Source organism: Lynx canadensis, chromosome A1 (assembly GCF_007474595.2).
Source record: "Lynx canadensis isolate LIC74 chromosome A1, mLynCan4.pri.v2, whole genome shotgun sequence".
NCBI classification, from domain to species: Eukaryota; Metazoa; Chordata; class Mammalia; order Carnivora; family Felidae; genus Lynx; species Lynx canadensis.
Window position 1 is genome coordinate 39,573,576 of NC_044303.2, and position 16,339 is coordinate 39,589,914.

The 16,339-nt window shown below is 35.4% G+C and overlaps 1 pseudogene; it reads right to left on the bottom strand.

The window, feature by feature from the left end:
• Positions 1-13,538: 13,538 nt before the first annotated feature.
• On the bottom strand, positions 13,539-14,522 carry LOC115502921 (annotated as a pseudogene).
• Positions 14,523-16,339: the final 1,817 nt, after the last annotated feature.

Here is a 16,339-nt window from a genome sequence, read left to right on the forward strand (position 1 = left end):
GTTTCCATAGATGTTAAGACAAATATATAGTTAAAAATTCATCTACACTGATGTTTTTATACCTTTTGATCCTTTTTTTCAAATATCTTTTGATTCTTAAGCAAATCAGGACAGAAAAAGAAGCAGATGTTTAAGAATGACCTGTGATAGGGAATCACAATTAGAAATAAAATCTTCTCCCAATTAAGAAAATTTCTCCATAAACGTAGTAGACAAAGAAAACTGTGTTATTGAAAAAGCATTAAACCAGAGTGTGATGCACATTACAGGCAAACCACTAAGAGATTGCAAAGACAGAAAGAAATCTCACCATTTTATATAGCTTAGGAGAGCAAACCCATTACACACGTATTCTCAAGATAAACAATAACCAGTCTTCATGTAAGAGGATTTGACAGGACCATTTGTCACACAGATTCGTCCTAGATTTACCTGGTAAAAGGGATTATGCTCTGTGTTAGCCAACTGGCTTCGTACAGAGGAAAAACAAATTTCTGGTATCTTTAAGACAGGAGATGTTTTTGCAATCTGGAACAAAGTGCCCACTGAAGTTGGGTTTCTATCCAATCAGAGAAACATGGAGATAGGGGTGCTATCATCCTTGATGCTTACATTTCAGTGAGATGGTTCCTGAGTCCTTAAGAAAGGCATTCCTGGGTCATAAAGCAGTCAAAAGTCCTATGTAGTTTTCAAAAGGATTTACATACATTTCAACAAGAGAAGTGTTTCCAATTATAAACTTTCTAATTCTTCCTTAATTTCAACAGGGAGAATTAAGCCTCTTCTTTTTTAATTTGTATTTTTCCTTACATCTAAAATATAATATTGTCTAGGATTTAATGAAATTTCTTCTCCTAAAATAAATTCATGGGGTGCTTGGGTGGTGCAGTCAGTTAAGCATCCGACTCTTGATCTGGGTTCAGGTCATGATTTCACAGTTCGTGAGTTCAAGCCCTGCATCTGTGCCATCAGCACACAGCCTGCTTGGGATTCTGTCTCCCCTTCTCTCTGCCCCTCCTCCACTTATGCGCACTCTCTTTCACTCTCAAAATAAATAAATAAACTAAAAAAATTAAAAATAAAATAAATTCATAAGGATTATGTCATACAAGATTTAGAAGACAGGTAGAACCCAAACAAAGGAAACAGCAATACTGACATGATGATATACCCACAAAAAACTATTTCCAGAGAAATTAACAACTACCTTAGTTAAATTATGACACTGTTAGATATCTAAAAATATGACAATTCAGTATCAGAATGGGCATGATTTTATTTCCAAAATTATTCCCTACAAGAGTGTAAGGAGGAGTTATGTCAACATGGTTTTCCATATAAATTCTGTAAAAGACGATTTTATTGAAAACTTAAGTTTTATAAAGCAAGTCATAAGAAATGACTCTAAGAGCTTTAATCATCCCAAGGCATACCTGCCAAATGTCATTTTGTCCATTGAATATTTTGTTTTCTCAAAGCAAGCTATAATCTCTAATCAGGGACTTTCATCATGGTCAAAATATTTTTTATTCATGCCTTAAGTGTGTGGCTGTGTTCAACTTGAAAACCACCTAACAAAACCTTTCAAAGACTTTGAAACCCTTGTTTCAGAAAAGTTCTTGTTCCCCGAGCTACTCAGTATTTATAATTTGTTATTCATCTAAATAAATAGCAAATGATAGATAGAATAAATTCTAATATTTATAACCAATAACAATAAAACAATTTTTACAGTCTGGGAAATTTGGAGCATATGCAGTTCTCATTATATTAGTTTTAAAACTCAGTGCTGTGAGATGCATGGGTAATTTAAGGATGGAATGCTCAATGTTCATCTCATCAGAAGCAATAAAAGAAAGTCCAGGAAAACTTCAACAAAGAATATATAGTATTTTTTACAGTTACAGGGAGGTTCTCTCTGACAAAAGTGATTCACAAAGAGTTTTTTATTCAGCCATAATCAAAAGAATGAAATCTTACCATTTGCAATGAAGTGGATGAATCTAGAATGTATTATGCTAAGCAAAATAAGTCAGTCAAAGAAAGATAAATACCATATGATTTCATTCATATGTGGAATCAAGAAATAACAGATGAACTAAGGGGGAAAAAGAGGCAAATCATGAAACAGACTCTTAACTATGGAGAACAAACAGGGTTTCTGGAGGAGAGGTGGGCAGGGGATGGGTTAAAAGTGTGATGGTTATTAAGGATGAGTCTTGGGTGTTATATGGAAGTTATGATGAGTGTGATAAGGATGAGTCTTGGGTGTTATATGGAAGTTATGAATCGCTGAATTCTAATCCTGAAACCAATATTGTACTGTATGTTAACTAACTAAAATTTAAATTAAAAGAGAGAGAGAGAGAGCTAAATATTAAATTAAGAGAGAGAGAGAGAGAGAGAGAGAGAGAGAGAGAACAAGCCCCAAATGGGGTCATTTGTGCCAAAACTTGTCACCAAATCACGAAATAATATCTAACCCAATTGCAGTTCCAGCCTCTCCCACAAGTCTAATCTTAACCAGTCCGTCTGTAATTTCCTGGTCAATACTAGTGAGGTAATCCACTTGATAGACCCCTCATTTTCCCCTAAGGAAGGTGACCTTGCCTGAAATACTCTACTCTTTGTCCTGCCTCCTTCTGCCTAAAAAAGTCTTCCATTTTGTGAGGCTCCTCAGAGCTCCTTTTCTATGTGCTAGATGGGATGCTACCTGAATTATGAATCTATGAAAAAAGACAGTAAGATCTTTACAATTTATTCAGTTGAATTTTGCTGTTTAATACACTACTTGAGTGATTGGTGTGAATGAACCCAAAACCACCTTTATGCTTCTCTTTAGTTGGCATAAAAAGCAGGGATGTAATGAGCACTTCAAGATAGCTGAGTAGTTCCTGTTGACTATCAAGCAAGGAGTAATTCAGTGTTTGAATGAACAATAACAACTAAGTGGTAGTTCCCAATGTTTCTAAAATACAACAGAGACAAAATAAACTTAAAAGTTACTAAATGATTAAATAGTTGCAACTTCAAAAATCTAATATAATGAGGAGTGCCTGGGTGGCTCAGTGAGTCATCCTGACTGTGGATTTGGGTCAGGTCATGATCTCATGGGTTCATGAGTTTGAACCCTGCATTGGGCTCATCACTGATAGCATGGAGCCTGCTTGGGATTCTCTTTCTCACTCTCTCTCTTCCTCTCCCCTGTTCGAACTCTCTGTCTCTCTCTTTCATTCTAATATAATAATCTAAGCTAAGCTAAGATAAACTAAACTAAACTAAACTAATCTAAAAAAATTAAGTTCTTTTAAATTTGGTTTAATTAATTAGCATTAGTACACCAGTGAATCATTGAACTCTCATTACTGCCCACCTTCCCTTTTCTTTTTCTTCCTTTTAGTGGGTGAATCACTTCCCAGGACAATGTTTATTTTTCTACCAGTGTATTAGAGGGATGTAAGGGGACATTTCTCTTCTCTGTTTTACTTCTAAACTTTTAGTTTTAGATGCTTCTGATTTGGTTTGTAGTGGTTTTTACATGACTAATGATTACCTGGAACTAAAAGCTACATCATCACAGATTCCCCACATACTCAAGCCCATGAATTTACCTCACCTCATACTTTGAAATAATCACTCATTTTTTTCCTGGCCCGTTAATTTGATTTTCTTCTATGTATGATTATTACTTTTGATGTCAATGGCTTTCCTAATTTTCATCTTTATCAATACTTATTGAATGGTAACAATTCATCTATTTCCATATCATGTAAGTAGTGTTAAATTATTTAAACAAGGAGGCTGTTGAACAGAAGTAGCTCTAATGCAGTGGTAGCCTACATAAGCAAACCAAAATCTAAGCCCGTAAATGCCTCAAGATTATGAAATCAAACCTAAGAACAACAAATCACAAGTACCCACTAGGCTTTAAGCTATAGCCAATGAAACAATTATCAAATGATAACTCAATTTACTTTCTAGCTGCCATTTTTGGTTCGTAAGAGCTACTGGTCATCCACATGTTACACAGGATTTTAACTTTGATAAGATAATTGCTTTTGTAAAATAAAACTACAAACAATTCCAAAGATAGATCATTCTCAAATATTTTAATAATAGTGAAGTCCTCTTTTTTAACAGCCTGAAGGAAAATGAAAAAGCATGAGAAAAGTTATTTTAAAAAAGGAAAAGATCTCTCTCTATTTTTTCTAAGTAGCTGTATTCAGTTAAGACCTATAGGCTAAGCAAACCACATGTGTTACTGCAGTTACCCTCAAAATTAACACTTTGATTTGGGTTCCAATGAGGAAACTAATACTCAAAAATTTTAGGCAAATTTTGTAAGTTCTTTTACAGAGGAAAAAAAAAGGAAGATCCAAAATCATGGATGTCAAATCAATGTCCTATACACTCTCTTAAACTATATCAAAAAGTGAATAAAATTTTCAAGTATAAAACTCCTAGAAGAAAATGTAGGAAAAAAGAAATTTCAGTTGCTTTGAAAATGGCCATACAAACATTTTTCTAGATGTGTCTCCTTTGGCAAGGGAAACAAAAGCAAAATTCAACTATTGGGACCACACAAAAATTAAAAGCTTTTGCAAAGCAAATGAAACCATCAGCAAAGCAAAGAGGCAACCCACTAAATGGAAGAATATATTTGTAAATGACATATCTGATAAGGGGTTAAGTTCCAAAATAAAAAGAACTTATATAACCCAACACCAAAATCATCATCATCATCATCATCTGATTAAAAATGGGCAGAGGACATGAATTGACATTTCTCCAAAGAAGACATACAGATGGCCAAAAGACACATGAAAAGACGTTCAACATCACCCATCAACGGGGAAATTCAAATTGTACCACAAGATATCCCCTTAAACAAGTCAGAATGGCTAAAATCAAAAGAACAAGAAATAACAAGTATGGGTGAGGTTGTGAGAAAAAGGAATCCTCATAACTGCTGGTTTATGGAATGCAAATTGGTACAGCCACTGTAGAAAACAATATGGACATTCCTCAAAAAATAAAAATAGAATTACCATATGATCTAGTAATTACTGAGTATTTACTCAAAGAAATGAAAACACTAATCTGAAAAGATACACACACCCCTATGTTTATTGCAGCATTATTTATAATAGCCAAGATATGGAAGCAATCCAAGTGTCCCCTGATAGATGATAGATGAATGGATAAAAAAAATGGTGGTATATATATAATGGAATATTACTCAGCCATAACAAAAACAAGATCTTGCCATTTGCAACAACATGCATGGACCTAGAGGGTAAAATGCTAAGTGAAATAAGTCAATGAGAGAAAAACAAATACCGTATGATTTCATTTATATGTGGAATTTAAGAAAAAAAACAATTGAACAAAGAAAATAAAAGAGACAAACAAACAAAAAAGCAGACTCGAATACAGAGAACAAACTGGTGGTTGCCAGAGGGAAGGTGGTGGGGGGGGATGGGTGAAATAGATAAAGGAGTCATTGTATTCTACACCTGAAACTAACATAACACTGTATGTTAATTATATTTCAATAAAAAAAAGAAAAAAATTGCTCTATCAGTTCTTAGCAGAATGACATAGGATAAATTCTCTGATCTTCAGCTTGTGATTTTGTAATATGGAAATCCTGTTATATGGAAACAATGCTACTGATAATTGGTATATAATAGATGAGGAAAAAAATTTCCTCACTCTTCTCAATAGTTTAATAAACTGACAGCTATTCAAGGGTGTTAAATTGTATATATGACGTTTGTTAAACTTGATAAAGTGTTAAGTAAGCAGATAGGCTTTGGTGGGGACAGTTTAGTATCTAGACAGTTGCATAAACAAGATGTAGAAATAAAAAAGTCAAGTATATATATCTTTACAAGTCCAACATTGTCCTTTAGTATACCTTTATCTGTTTTCTTATGTTTGTTTTAACCAGTGTAGAGTAGTAGAAAAGCAAGTTGGGGAATGGGGTAAGGTGTAAGCAGATCATGGAAAGCAATGATGAAACATATTCTAATAGTTAATGGTGTAGACGTAAAGGTGGGACATAATGTCTTAATATAAACTTTTTGTAACTAACAAAATGGGTGATATGATAACTGGGAAAGTTTGGGGCCAGGAAAAGCTTAATAAGAGATCTCCACTTTCTCAAATATCCTCCTCAACAGCTATGAGGTTTGAGATTACAGTTCGGCAGAAGAAAAAATTTTGAGGCTGCACCCAGCTGAAAATATGAAACAGCTCATTTTCTTTTTCCAAAAGATTATTTTAAAAATCTACTACATAGGGAAAATGAAACAACGAAACAACCTTTGTCTAGACAAAGGATCCAGCACATGTACATTCCAGGCTCTATTCTGTTACTTACTTACTTACTTACTTACTTACTTACTTACTTTATTTATTTATTTATTTATTTATTTATTTATTATAGTAGCTATTTATTTTTTTCAGATACTACTTACTTTTTTATGCTGTGCTTCTGAACAGATTGTTGGTTTCAGTATATCTGAGATGTTAATCACTTGCTGGCACACTGAAAGTGCTCAACAAACAGTTGTTAACTGATGGACTGAGAAACTTCTATGCCAATCTAGAGTTTATTACATATGACCTCTTTTGGGTCTGGAATAGACTTGAATAAGGGAAACATCAGACACCATTTCCTAAATAACCATAATTAATTTGAAGAACACACACACACACACACACACACACACACACACACACACTACATATTCCCAATTTGACATCATGAATCTATGACATAATTCCCATTTGATGCCAAAGGGAAACACTCTGCCTGTCTCCTTTTAGGAGACTGCCTCAGTAAAGCACCTACCCTCATCCAGAAACTGGGATATAACTGGGCTATATATTCCTTGATGACCACATTTCAGAGAGATTCCTCTAAAGTCTTTGAAAATATATTTTGGGCTATAAAATTGGCAAACGGCTTTTTAAAAGATTTACACCTCAAAGGGATGGAAAAAGAACTCAAAAGTTTTCTAAAGTAAATGCTCTAAGAAAAGGGATGTAGGAGCTTAAAGTCAGAAGACTAAGATTTAGTCAAGCTGGGGCGCCTGGGTGGCTCAGTTGATTAAGCGTCTGACTCTCGATTTCAGTTCAGGTCTTGATATCTCAGTTCATGGGATCAAACCCCTCACTGGGCTCTGCACTGACAGCATGGAGCCTGCCTGGGATTCTCTCTCTTCATCTCTCTCTGCCCCTCCCACACCGGTGTTCTCTCTCTTTCTCTCTTTCAAAAACAAAAACATATTTATTTAAAAAAATAAAAATAAAATAATAAAATTTAGTCAAGCTGAGGGAAATGTTAAGGTCAATAGACATAAACCACTTGGTCAATAGACATAAACCACTTATGAAAAATCAACTAGAATCCATAAAACCATACAAGTTTGCAGGCAAAAAAAAAAGTTCATAAAAAGTATATTTAAATTTTCGTTAGTTCTATGACCTATTTCTTATCAAGTGCATTTTGATTTCTTTCAAACTCAGAGAAACTGAAATTATACCTTCTAACACAATATAAATGACTTATCACTAGTTTGAAATTGATTATATTTCACATTGGGAACAATTTAAATCTAAAAGGACAAAGTATCATGTTTAACATTGAACCTTGCCCTATATATGATTGAAATTAATAAAAAAAATCAGACTTTTTGTCTAATGAACTGTGAATAATGAAGTTTTATTAAAATGCCTAATTTGTTTAGGTACCTGCATTGCCTAGTTACCCAATTATTCTGGCAAAATTACAAATGAAGAAAGTTGAATTTGTTAAATTAAGGAGGTCATTGAAGTAATTAAGACTGGTGAAGCATATTATTAATACTTTACAGGGGAAGGTAGTAATGCAAAATGTACCTGTTCCCTTATGTTCAGGCTTGTATTCGAAATGGAATTTATTTACTTAAGACCTCAGAAAATAGTGTGTGTGTGGGCATGTGCGCGTGTGTGTGTGTGTTAGGTCATTATTAAGCCTCCAACTAAGACATTAAACAAGAAAATAATTTGGGGCTTATTCCATTTTATGAAGTGAAACAATGGCTTATTAATAAGTAGAAAGTAGCACAAATAGAGATACGAATGTGTGATAACTTTTAGTTTAAAACAGACACCTAAATGAAAAATATCACCAGAAATAATTCATTTAAGAATATTAGCATTAGTCATCCCAATTTCCCTTTTTAATTAGCTAATATGCCTGAGAGAAAGGGAAAAAGACATATAATGAAAGTGCTAAGGTAGTGTATATAGAAAAAAGGGCTGAAGAGTAGGAGATAAGAGAAATGAATAACAATACATAAGTACTTTAGGTACAAATCATGAAATTCACTTCAATTTGCATCACAGGAATTTGAGTAAACATTTCTTGTAGTATAAACTACTAATAACTACCATATATCTCATAAAAATTATGTTAAAATATGAATTTCTCAATTACTACATGTTTTGAAGTATATTTCTAGTTCAAGTGAACTTAAATATTTATAAGTGACTGACAGACAATTTTTCTTCCACTACAACATGGGAACAGGAGAATTGTAGAAACTAAGGTCTCATTTATCACTTTGCTCCCCAAAGCAGATTATGGATATTGATAGAGTTGTATCAGAGTCAGAGAAATCCTTTTACCCTGTTTCCCCAAGGTACACTCTCAAATAATCCAATGTTTTATAAAGGGTTTTCCCATAATCTGAAATATGTGAAAATGATTTTGTCTATTAAACACAACCACACAGCTGAAAAATTGGACCCACCAACCCAATTTACTTATTTACCTCAAACTTTGAAGCTGTGTTTTTAATAAACTTAGTTGTCAAATTGGCTGCCCACCTATATATACTAACATGGTATTTTCTGGTCCTATCTTCTAGTGTGTCAGGTAAGTAAGTGTACCAACTTCTCTTCTTCCTCTTTTTTTTTCCCTAGAGGAATTTCCTCTGTCTTTCTCTTGTCTTTTTTTTTTTCCAGTTTTATACCCAACTCCATTATGAAGTCAATGATACGATTTATTTTACATATCTTTATTGACTCTGCTCTACATAAAAGTGTGATAATCACTAAAGAAATAAGCATGCATAAGACAAGGTCTTATCATTGAAAATCCCTCAGACAAGAATGAGACAGTGTAAGGAATGAGTATGTATCTGGGTTTGAAAGTTATACAATTTTGAGGATGCTCTTTAAGAAAAATGTCACAGGACACAAATAAAAAACCATGTATAGGCACTTCAAGGAGACTATGCAAGTGAGGGGTTCTGGGTCTTAAGTTTCACTTGTGTTATGGTAAATCCACTACTGTTAGCATTATAATGATGATATATACAAAGTACTATGGGAATGCAACTGGTCAGATTATTTTCTCATATACTGTTACCATCTTCTTAAATGTTAGAGAAAGAAGTCTATTTCTGCCACCTATGGGAGTCAACTGAGATCTGATTAAAGTAAAATCTGAGCTAAGGCTGGCAAATGAGAAGCAGTTCACCAATTAGAATAAGTGGGAAGGCAAACATTTCAGTCAGCAAGAGACAAACAAATGACAAAAAGAGAGGAATTTGCACCTTTTTAAAAACTGCAATTATACACAGCATGGTTGCATCATGAATGTTCGAACAAGAAAACCAGAAAAATATGTATAGGCTGGACACTAGCCTGTTATCACTTAGAGAAGACTTTGGTTTTTGTTTGCCATGCTAAGTACAATTACTATATATTTTAAACCAGTGAAATGCTTAACTAGGCAGTTGTAGATCTTTTTTTGTAAAGATCTCTAATTAAAATGACGTGTCACTCACCATAGTTTTTGAGTAAAAACTTATAGTTCATGCTGTGTGATATACAAATCATTTATTGTTCATATACTTATTATGGAATGTAGAAAAGATAAAAACTACCATTAACACTCATATTAGTTTACATATTAAATATAAATCATGTAGAGAACATTATTTGTTCAGTGACTAGATATCATTAAATCACAATGAAAATATTTATATTGCCATCCAATTTTTCCCCATTTATATATGTACTTCCGTTTGCTCTGGAGAAAACTGCCAGGCTAATGACATTTAGAGTGATGACAGAATCATCTGTCAGCCTTCTCTGTAATTCTCTCCGGGCCCTGGCAGACAAATACATTTTCACATGCTATAAAAAATTAAGTACCAAAACAATATAAAAATAACTTTAAGGGTCTGATAAAATAGGCTAAAGCAAGGACATTGAAAGTTAATGCTTCCCTTTCTGCCTAAACTTGCCTTATTCAATTTCACAGATTTTATAAAATGTAATAATTCTTTAAAACCTACAGAGGGCAAAGAGAGACTAGTTCTTTTAAAGGAAGATATAAATAATGTTCTAAATGTAATTGTGAATCATCTAGATGACTCCAAATATATTTGTCTTATCATTTAGGATGGTTCCCGCTGAAGGTAACCAAAACCCAACACAAAGTGGCTTAAATTATAAGTAGAGCTGTGGCAAGTCCTGGTTCAGTCATGGCTTTGCTGTATTTAATGACTCTTTGTTTATGATCGTGTTACTAGTATTAATGGATTTAGTATTAATATAATGGCTTCAGCAGTTTGGTTCTCCCACTTATGTCCTGACAGAAAGCCCATTAGTTCCAGTGCTCCCAGCAAGAATGGCCACATAATTTTGTGTATGCCCAGTACTTAATCAGTGCCTGCCCAATAAAATACAACATACCTGTTCATTCAAATCAACCCTGCCCTTTCTTCCCAGCTGGGGATGTAGTCAATGTTTTCAGGTTGCACTGAGATACATGAGGAAGGAGGATTCTTAAACAAAAAGTTGAACACTATTCAAATAGTGCAAAAGGGAAATGAATCTTGGGCAATCAATTATGCTTATTGCAACTGCATAAAATTGAATGTCATTGCTTTATCTTCAGTACTCATTTATCTCCTGAAATTTTGTGATGACTCTGAATTTCTCTTCTTTTTTATTTATTTTGTCCACAAATTACTATCCATATCTATACTGTGCTTGTTAAATAGCAAATCTGACTTACCTTCTCAATGTTTTTCAGAATGCCCTCAACTTTAGCAAAAAGTATAAGTTCCATGGAATGGGCATCCAAAGTTTTTCATGGTATTTCTTATGACTTACTCATTGTGCCTCCTGTTCCTTTCAACTATACTTCAGAATGAACATTGCAGGATTATAAACTATATGAGTTTTTATGCTTCTTTTGTTTCAATGCACTTGCATGCTTTTGCTATAATATCTGTGATCATTATTCCACCTTTCCCTGAACTTTTAGTTCTTCCCCAAAAATCACAACTAGCTTAGAGGCCTCCTTGTTCAGGAAGGCTTCCTGAATGCCAAAGGCTACAGTGTTACCCAGACATCTATACACCTGTATAGTGTAGTTCATGGAATATTATTAGAAAAGGTCTATTAATGTGTTGTCATATGAGGAGATCTCTGGAAGAACCAGTTCATGACTGTGAACTCAGCTCCTGACACACAGGTGCACTTAATAAATATTTGCAAAATGAAACTACAGTACATATACTAATATACTAATTGTGGCCTCATGTGCCACATTGATCCTCATTTCCTATGTCCCAGTTTTACATGATTTATTTTATGTCTTTAAAATATACTATTTCTTTTCTTTTTTTCCCTTCCTTTCTCCTGGAATTCCCTTATCATCTTACCAAGTTGACTCCAATTAACTCTTAAGGTCCCAGCCTAGAGTGTCATTGTTTTCCAGGCAGCTGTTTATGCCTCACATGTCCATGTTACGTTAGCCTGTTACACATTCATAGAATAGCCTGTGGTATCTTTCTCTTATAATACCCAGATTGAATGCATAAGGATTTATTTTATTTCCTTCTTTTTAATGCTAAATCATATTTCATTGTATGTATAGGCCCTAGTTTCTCTCCTGTTCATCTGTCTATAGATATTTAAGTTGCTTCCATATCTTGGCTATGATAAGTAATGCTGCTGAACATGGGAGTGTATGTATCTCTTCAAAATACTGATTTTACCTTTTTTGGATATATATCCCAAGGTGGGACTACTGGATCATATGGTAGTTATACTTTTAATTTTTGAGGAAACTACATGCTGTTTTACATAAGCTAAAGCCATTTGTAGTCCCACCACCAGTTTAAAAGTGTTTGCATTTTTCCAAGCCTTGCCAGTGCATGTTACTTCTTATCTTTTTTAAAGCTTATTTTTTTTTAATAATTTCTACACTAAGCATTGCAAATATCCAGTGAGAGAATTATTGGTGTATTCCTGTTTTCTTGGGTTAATATGGATAGCAGTGAAGAAAGGATGATCTGATTGAGTGGGAGAGAACTGAAAAAAATTATAACTCTTACTGAGGTCATAGTAGTAAGCATTAGGAAGAATTAGGAACTGTAAGATTTAGGAAGACAGAGAAAAAATGTGTATGGCCAGAATATTGAAAGTTATGATTTCAGAGATACAAATATAGAACTATAATAACCCATAGCCACAATATTACAAAGTATATATTATTTAAACAGTGAAAACACTAGTAATAGAGAAATCAGATAAAATATCACATAGATTTATTTTTATTAAAAATTTCACTATTTTTAAAATGTCATTTTTAATGTGAATATGAGTAAGTAGCTTCACATGTTTTACTCTATAAGAAATCAATCAAATCTTAAGTTGGTATTCTTAAAAGTAGATTTAACAGGCAAGTTGGTTCCATTAGATTCTGGAAACAAATAAATTGATATTATGTCAAATAATTTTGGCAAGTGCTGCATACCCTACCTCCCCCTTAGCTATTCACAAAGCTTAAAAAGACTGGAGGGTTTGATAAGTCCTGCAGTATAGCAATCTCTTTAGTTTTCAACATGTATATTACGAAAATGATTACAGGACCCCTCCTGCCAGACATTAGCAACTCTTACAATACTCTAAACCCTGTTTCTCAGAACACTCTTTGCAAATCATTGTTGTAAGCTAAACAATATACATATGTATGTATATATGTATGTATGTGTGCGTGTACACAGATACTTACATCTCAGAGAATTTACTGTGTCCAAGTAACAAGATTGAATTTCTATGTCTGGAAGCTATCCATGAATACAACATGTCCATTCAGTTAGTCAAAATGAGCTCCCCAGCCAGGATGGATGCTCTTTAGTCAAATTCCTGTAGGAATGAGTGGGAAGGTTCTTTCCTGCTCAGTTGGGTGGTCTGCTTCCGCAGTCAACCTCCGAGCCTGTGTCTTGTTGCTGGGCTGGAATGGGTTCCTTGATTCATCCTAATCTGTGAAATGCCAGTGTTATCCACAGTTTGAAATAGGTCTGGACTAAAAGGGTAAGACAAAAGCTTGCCATTTCAATTTGCCAGACGTTGCTGCAAGTACAATACCGAGCCTCTTATTAAAAACTAAGTGGTCTCTGCTCTGAATGAAAGGGCTAAATGTGATTGTAAGTATCGCTTCAAAAGAGCTGATTAATTTCCTAAAATAGGGGCAAACAGTGGCAAGGAATGTAACCTTGATCACCTACATCACATGGCCTGGCATGAGAACACTCAGATGATCTGTACCACTGTTTGTTTGTTTCTTTATTTGTTTGGTGTGGTTCCTGCATATGGGGAACAATCTTTTTCCATTGGAGAAAATAATTGCCCTGCCCATTTTCACCATACTTCTGTGCTGTGGTATGTTTCATGCAGGTAATTCCTTCTTTCCTTCTGCCTCTAGTTTATCCCTCCTCTTACAAAGATGTTGGTATTATCTGGCATTCATATAAAGAGGCTCTTCTTCAAGCCTCTCTGTCCCAGGTAGAGGGATTCCTTGGATAGGATGCACAGATTCAGCACCAAGCACCATCATTAATTACCATCCCTCCTGAATTGACCATTTGCCTGCCATTGGTAGAGTTACAGTGGTGGGCCCTTGCCCACTGCTGGTTTGTTGGTATTGGCCTCTGTCTGAACAGTCTGAGCCTCTGCCAAACTGGCTGCTGACATGGTGGTCACGCCTTGGTAGAGAGTGATGCCATCTGCATTAACTGGCTGATAGAAGATGGTCTGTCCTTCAACAGTCTGTGCTGCTTGCTGCTCCGAAACAGTGATCTGCTGCCGTGTTTGTTTCTGGCTGGCGCTGAAAGCTGCCTGCAGCTGCTGAATGATCATCTGCTGAGTAGGGTCCTGTTGGCCCTACACCTGCAACATTTGTCCTCTGTTTTTTCCCCAGTGCTGGATCTATCTCTACAGATCCAAGAAAATCTGCTATAAGTTCTGTGTTCCAGATACAGGTTCTCTTGTGATAATGTGACCTTGTCTACAAGGAACAGTTTAGGCAATGGCCAGTTGATGTGATTAACTGGCCAGTGATTAACACTGACTTATACCACTCATGGATGCCCCTGGACCTGCTACTGAATCTGACAATCTACTTTGTTGACATACATATTGCTATTTGCTGCATTCTGTTCCATGGTCCAATTAAGTCAGAATTCCATTCACAAAGAGCTTCACTCTGGAGGTCCCAGAAAACTGTGAAGAACACCGCAGAGTTCAAGGGAATTTGTGGCAAGACCCCTTTGCACGTGGAACCTACCTGGACCTAATGGTGAAGGAGAAAGGGACACATCTCCACTTGGCACTAGCATTCTGCAAGGGTCAAGACCCCTCAGTGTACCTGTTCTAGTGGTGACATCCCTGCATGGGACTGGCCACTGCAGGCCTTCCTTGAACTGGAATGCCCAGAGGCACTTACTCATGGGCTCTGGGCCAGGGCCACCAACCTCTCTGCATATCTGGTTAGGCTCAGCTCAACTCTAATGGTTATTTTTTTCAACATATATTTATAGGCACACCCTTCTGCACACTGGACTGTATTACTTTCTGATGGAGATACAAAGATATTTAAGCAAAGATTATTCATAAAAACCATCTATAACACAGGAGGAAAAGTGAGAAAAGCACAGAAAATTCCTATGAAAAGACAAACTATGAGATAAAAGAAAAGTAGAAAGAAAGTTTTAGGGATGTTATCAGAGTAACAACCCTGCCTGGAAATCAGAAAACAGAGCACAGAAAGAGCGATATTTGAGCATGATTTTTAACATGGAAAAGATTTTGATCAAACAAGTGGGGAAAGTATGGAAAACAGATAGGGTGTCTTCTGAAAAGTAGGGTAACAGTCCAATTTGGCCACAACACAAGATACATATAAAGAAATTGAACTGAATTGTTGCTGTGTTCTCCCTCAAGATTTGCTTTTTTCTTTCAACTTCTCTGTTGCTCTTTTTGTCTACTGTGGGCTTCTCATTGCAACCCCTCAAGTCAGCGCTTCCTAGGTATCTGGCCTGTTACACTCATCCTTAGAGCTGACATCCACAGCCATGGCTTCATGAAAACCAGAAAGGCTGAGATGTCCATCCTAAACCAGTCTCCTAAACTCAGACCATTTCACCAAATTCCTCCTGGATTTCTCCCAATGAATGCCCCACAATAACCCTAAAAACATTATGTCGATCATTTCCTCACAAATCTATGTTGCCCTGAGTCCCCTAACTTAATCTATAGCAATAAAATGCTTGAGAAAAACAATAAGGAGGAATCCTTAGGCAACAATAATAATCATATGATGTCACATCTCTAGACAATTTAGAATATCCCTCAGAAATCTTCCACCCAGAGGAAATGAGAGAGAATGACAGCAATCTACTCTAAAGATGGTTATACTGGCAATGGAATTTCCCTGAAATGTGCTTCTGTGAAGTGGAAGAAAAGAGCAGAATAGATTTTCAACTTTAAGGGGAGGCATGCAACACTAGCTGCATAATTTGCAGTGCTCAGTGAAAGATGAACAGTGGGCTCCTTTATTTAAAAATTATTAGGAATTATCAAGTCAGCAACAGTAGAGCATTGAACTGAGTGTCAGTCCCTTCCAAGTGCCAGCCCCGGGCGACTGCACAGCCCACACACCCTGAAGGCATCCGTGTGTGCAAGCCCTATAACCTGCCAGAATTGGTGAGTTATAAAGTACTTGGGGTTCACAGTAAAGGACAATAAGGTTATATTAAAGATAGGAAAGCATTCATAGAAAAATTTTAAAGAAATGTAAAAGAAAAAAGTGAGCTGTACATAAGAAAAAAACGTGAATCTAAATGTCCACTATTCTGTGCATCCTCTATTCAGTTCTACCATGTAATTGCCACAGGGACGGTGTGAAATACTTTGTAAATATTCACACCAATTAAGGGCTTGTACTTTTACTTTATTAACTCACACCATCCTGCATTCATAT